The sequence below is a fragment of the Cyprinodon variegatus genome, unplaced genomic scaffold, assembly GCF_000732505.1.
Source record: "Cyprinodon variegatus isolate N-32 unplaced genomic scaffold, C_variegatus-1.0 Scaffold1240, whole genome shotgun sequence".
NCBI lineage: Eukaryota > Metazoa > Chordata > Actinopteri > Cyprinodontiformes > Cyprinodontidae > Cyprinodon > Cyprinodon variegatus.
Genome location: NW_015151693.1, coordinates 100,607 through 106,678, shown reverse-complemented (window position 1 = coordinate 106,678; position 6,072 = coordinate 100,607). Strand labels below are relative to the sequence as shown.

At 44.4% G+C, this 6,072-nt stretch overlaps 1 protein-coding gene across 1 annotated transcript in view; it reads left to right on the top strand.

Moving 5' to 3' along the window:
* Window positions 1-6,072, top strand: part of LOC107102355 (transcription factor 4-like) — a gene marked incomplete at its 3' end in the record, with an annotated part of 170,571 nt that overhangs the window by 76,271 nt on the left and 88,228 nt on the right. The gene's annotated exons all lie outside the window — the stretch shown is intronic.

Here is a 6,072-nt window from a genome sequence, read left to right as displayed (position 1 = left end):
CCTCCCTTCCTTCCTTCCTTCCTTCCTTCCTTCCTTCCTTCCTTCCTTCCTTCCTTCCTTCCTTCCTTCCTTGTTCTGCAGCTGATAAAACTGTAGAAATGTCCTTTGAAGGTTAACTGACTCTAACTGTGAAGCTGAAGTTGATTCATGATGTTCAGAGAAAAATTAAATATATTTCCAGTCATTTTTTACTGAATAATTTTAATTCCTGTGGCTCAGAATTAAAATGATAAATAATCATATTTAAAGCTATAAAAGGTGATTATGAACAAAGAGCTGCTGCTAAAGAAGCTGAGAATCACTTTGGGAAGTTTAGTGAAAGGAAAAAATGACCATTTGTTCCATTTCTGACTTAAAAATTAATGGAAATCTTTGGGATCAACTCAGAACAATTTTCTGATTCCCTGAAATCCATTAAACTAAATTCCAACTCTTCATTAAAGGAAAATCAAATGTTCTCCTGACTCCTGCAGGATGTTCTTCATCCGCTGCTGATGCTGTAGGCAGGAAGGCTCCTCTGTAGAGGTGTGTGTTGCAGCGGTTCTGGTGAAGCCTCTGACGTCTCCAGACGTTCTAGAGGAGTTCCTCCTTTCTTCCACTCTCACTGTCTCAGCTAGTTTATTTTTATTTATTATAATAAAGACGAATAAAACCCTAAATATGGATCCTTTTTCACAGGATGACGTATTTAGAGTGTTTCTGGGGAAAGCTGCTGTAGTTCAACGATTAATAGAAAGTTTAGTGGAAGGAAAAAAGTTTGATAGGAAAGAAAAGAGGAATTTGAAGCTTCAGCGTTTGAAGTGGATAAATGATAATAATTGTCCTCTTGGCTCAGCAGGAGGCTGATGTCACCTCCAGCTGAAGCTGTTTATCGGCTCCTCAGTCGCTGCGGCGTCTGCTGTTACTTCCTGCTGTCCAGCCCGCCTCGGCGACGGCGCTCAGAAAGCTGGACTGGTTAGGAGACACCATCAGATGTTAAATCAGGCAGAGCAGCGCCTTCCTGTGGATCCGTCATCTATAAGGTCGATCAATTAACCAGATCAAAGCAAAGTAAAGGAAATATTCTGTTGGTTGAAGCTGAAGCCGAATGAAGCGGCGTTGGAACTCCAGCGCCGCTGGATGATCTATTGTGAGCTGGATGCGTTGTGACAGTGTTGTGATTACGCTTTGCTGGTGCAGCGGCGCCGCGCCGAGGAGCAGAAATGGAAATATCATATTCTTCATCTGCCGCAGACGAGCCGCAATTTCCTTTTCTAATGATGAGAGTGAGACGGAGACACGCAGCGGCGTCCGTCCCCCTCTACCCGGGACGTTCAGGGAACTGGTCAGGGATGAATCTGATTAACCTCCTCGGTTAAACCGCCGCCGCTGCTGACTGGTCCAGCGTCAGGAGGAGCAGCAGCTGCCGCCGCTGCTCTCAGGCAGGAATAACGTTTAAAATGATGATTTTATTGATTTAGTGGAAAAGTGAGCTGGCTCCGCCCCTTAAAGCTGTCCTTCTGTTTCACCAAAACACTAATAAAGATAAAAAAAGGTCCTAAATTTTCCTTTTCAGGACGCGGCTTCCATGTTGAAGCGAGGGGAACTTTCTACCGTCTGGAAAACCGTTTTGCTTTCATGTTTTTGCTGAAAACGTTGTTCTGCTGAGGTTTATAGGAACGTTTAGAACCGGAAGGAACCGGAATCCTGATGGCGAAGCAGAACAGCTCAGTCCAGTTTAACCCCGGGACACGCGGACAAACGTCCTGCAACACAACCGTCAATAATCCGTCATGTTAACCAGGAAGGAACAATGTTGACATAAAGTCAGCAAACCTAAAGAAATACGTTCCTCCAGGGGTGGATGTAGGACATTTGGGGCCCTAGGCAGCTGCCTAGTCTGCCTCCTGACTACGCTGCCCCCTACAGGCAGGCCTTAAGGACAGAACGCAGTTTAAGCGACTCTGTTTTAGCTAAAAGGAAAAGAGCAGAGAGGAAGAACAGGCTGTCGGTGGTTCAGGTTCAGACTGAGGAGTTAAAGAGCTTCTTTATCAACAGAGACTAAAGTCGCAAACTTGGACGCCTTTTTAGTCTGTAAACAGTTTGACGCATTTCTGTGGACAGAGCCTAGCTAGAGGCGAAATGTCCTCTCTGGAACTTTATCTTTTTTAATAACAGAATCCAAATCTCTGAATATGTGGGATTATTTACTCTGGATGGACGGTCATTACCCGATCCGTCCCGGAAGCACCGTCCGTCCTGCGCATGCCTGACCAGAATAACTTCTGTTCAATACGTTTTTCTTCGTTTTTTATTCTTTTGTCTTTTCCGGCGGCGGGTTCCTTTTGAATATTTTGTTAGTTGCATAAATATCACATATTCTAAAAGCTAAATAAAGCAAAACACTTCATTATTCTTTGGACCGTTACTGTGATGCTCTGAGCGTGTCCGATGATGACATCACGCAGTAGAACGGAGAGAATGGAAAACGTTTCCATTTCTTCCAGTATTTTCTATACGATGTAGTTTAGCATTCTTTAATGTTTTAAGTATATAAATAAGTATTTTCGGTGCCGTTATTGCGTAGTTTTTGGTGATCCGGATCTAATTATCCTGCTCGGCGACAGGTAGTGACACGGACAGACGTAACCAGGTCACGATCTGACCGGGTCACCTCCGGTTGAGCCGCCTGATATCTACAGCTAGCTAACCGTAAAACTGTGTCCCACCGTCCGCCATAACCCCTAAATCCCTCCATCACTATAGAGAGCGGGGACACTATAGTGAACTTTATAGTGAACTCAGTTCACTGACCGTTCAGACAGACGATCACTGCTTTTTGCTCCGTTGGTCACGTAGCTCCGCCTCCCCGCACGCTTCCTGCACCATCTTAGTTATTCGTCGCTGCTGTCGCTACCTGAAGAGAGCTCTCCTCGCAAAGCATTCTGGGATATACCTGTTCGTCTAGTGACCGTGGATGATCACTACTTCTCAAGGTGCTTTGTGGGAAATTTTGAGTCCAGCACTTTTTCATCCACTAGACGTTTGGACGCTGATTTAAAATGGCGTAACCACTATAGTGCTGTGTGTAGGGATCAGGGCGGATGTTTACGGCTGAGAGAACCAGAGGGGGAAACAAAGTTCTAGTGATCAGAACCAGAAAACCAGGAAGTAGCAGTTTGGGTCATTGTGAGCAGAACAAGAAAACTGAACCTAGAAGTGCAGCTTGATCGCTGCTTGGTTAACATTCCTGAACCAAACGCAGGACAGCGTCTCACTGACCTCACCTGATATAAAAGGTGCTGTGATTTTAGAAAGAACCGCAGGTAACTGTTTCCTCAGGATCAGGGTAGAAACATCTCCATGGCGACATACATCCCATCCACAGCTTGGTAGAGTAATTATGGAAAGTCTGGGACCTCCGCATCACTAACGGGAAACATTCCTCCAAACGTGCTGAAAACCCAGGAAGTAAACATGTCAGGGAGGAGGCCCCGGGGCCCGCAGCACTCAACCAGCTGCAGGAGCGTCTAGCATGTTCTGGTGGGTTTCCAACTGGGAACAATGGGCTGTCTTAAGGCTCAGACACCAGGTGGTCTGCGTGTGTGTCATAGTGAATGCAGATATGCTCCGCCCCCTTCCACAGACACTCTGCTGAACCTCTCAGAAATTGTAGGAGGCCTCTGATTGGTCAGTTCTCCATCCGCTCTACACTCTGCGTATTTCCTGTTGGAAAACGACTGGTGAAGATGGAGCAGCTAGCAGAGCGAGGTGCGCCAGAACGCTGGGACCCTTTTTCACCTTCTTCCAAATGTTGGCTACATATTACGGGTTTTTTCTCTGGCCAGAAGTTCGATGGCAAATCCTCCCTCTTCAAGTTGGCGATCCAACGACCAACCCGTCCGTGGAGGATCAGGAATCAGAAAGGTGGAATAACCCTTTTCGATGTATTCCAGCATCCAGCTGCCATGCACGTGGGCATTGTCAGTTTCACTATAGCTCTGGTGAATTTCAATGGTGAAGTCCTCTGGAAATCTTCAATAATTGTTGTTGATTGCAGATGTGTCTAGTAGTTCCCATTGATTTAGCTTGGAAAGCGGGGAGAATGGCGCTAGGCTTACCGCACCGTGACGTCACTGCTGGAAGATGGCAGGAGGGAGGGGCTACTATATTTGGGCAAAAATGGCGAACGTATTACGTTAAGGTATAAATAATGATCCATTGGTTATTTCTTGCTGACCGGACTTTTCCTTAAATGGTGGAGAATCTAAGAACGGCTCCTAATACAGCAACCTATTCTCATTATGAGTTCCTATGAAATCGTACGAAAAGTTATGCACCGTAATTCCGTAAGTTTTGGACGTTTTTTTCGACGTATGCGCATGCGCATCTTACGCACCATTCAAGAACATAGAATATAAATTACAATTAGCCCTGACCCTAACCCTAACCCTAAGATATAAAACAGCAAGCAACGTAGTTAGAGACATGAAGAAGTGATGATTGCACTGATTTTACCAGTTTTACGTCCGTCTGCAGATCTGCTTTTCTTTTTCTGTCTGCCAGCGCATGCGCACTGATGTGGTTTTTTGAGGAAAAACGTCCAAAACGTACGAAATAGTGTGCATAACTTTTCGTACGATTTCATACGAACTGATAATGAGAATATGTTGAATACAGGAGGGTCTCATTACATTCAGAGCCTGTTTACAGGAAGGGAAAACGCAGATATTTCTCCGCGGTTTGGCCTCTCGTTTACATCGAAACCCCGTTTTTATAACAGCAAAACGATTGTTTCTAAAACCTCCAGCCAAAGTGGAGATTTCTGATAACGCTGGTTATTTGCTTCCTGATCAACAGGCATCAACTTTAGCTTCCTTAACGCAGGTTGATGTAAATGTTTTCATACGTTTTTTGTAAACAATGTTGTGTGCATGACGTTATTATTTAAAACAGAGGGGGGGGATATTTGTTTCTCTAAATATGTGTGAATGTGGCCTTAGCTGCTGAACAGAAAGCTCAAAGTTAAATCTGACTGAAAATACGTCTGTGGAGAAGTTCTCAGGAGATTTGGACTTTTTCAAGATACTGGATCCTGACCCACTCCGGCTGAAGACAAGCGTCCTTCCAGAAAACCATCATTTAAGGCTGTGATTATCAGAACCACCAAACGTCTGCTAGCCTGCTATCAGCTGCTTTACACAACTAATTATTCTCATTTACAAATGAATATATGAATATTTTTATTCCTACACTAACATAGGAATTAAATGTTAGTGTTTTTGCTGTGTTAAGGTAGGATAATTGTGCAATATTGGGAATATTTTGTGTTTAGAATCTTATGATGAGTTTATAATTTTCTTGGATTTTGGTGCAACTCTTTAATTTCTTTGATTTTCTAGATGATGTCACAGACAGAGGTTTGTTGGCTGGATTTGCAGCCGTCCATCTAAAGGGTTTATCCCGTCGCTCTAGAAGCTCGCAGGTAAAACCAAACCAAAGGATTTTACAGCTTTATTGTTTGGAGTTATTTCCGTGCTTGAAATCTTGCCTTTGTTAATCCCTTTCATTCGGTTGTAAATGACAGTTGTCTGTTTGGATTAGAGGCAGATTGAACCATAAGAGGAGACCAGTTTGGAGTTAAATAAACCCAACATGTTAAGCATCTCCTCCCTGCTTTTTAACCTTGTCTGTCTTCTTTAACCCCCCCCCCCACAGATTAGAGTGATGTTATGCTCTAGATAATCAGTGGAGGGATTAGTGTCATCTGAGCGACCTCACCAGATTAATCTGCAGCCACACACACATCTACAGGAAGTGTGTGTGGTGAACATGTCTGTAGATGTTTGGGTTCCCGCCTCCAGCTCCTTCATTCTCTGTTTATTGGACGTTTTCTTGTTGTAAAAGTTGAAGCTCTTCATGTAGTTTTATTTGTTGGTTTGTTGTCGATCAGGCTGCGCTGCGCTGCGCTGCGCTTTGCTGGGTTGGTTGGGTCGGCGTCCCATTGGAAGGCTAACCTGCTGTTGCATCAGGTGAAACAGGTTGTAGAGCAGGTGCTCAGACTTCATCATCACAGCCATGGCCTCCAATAAA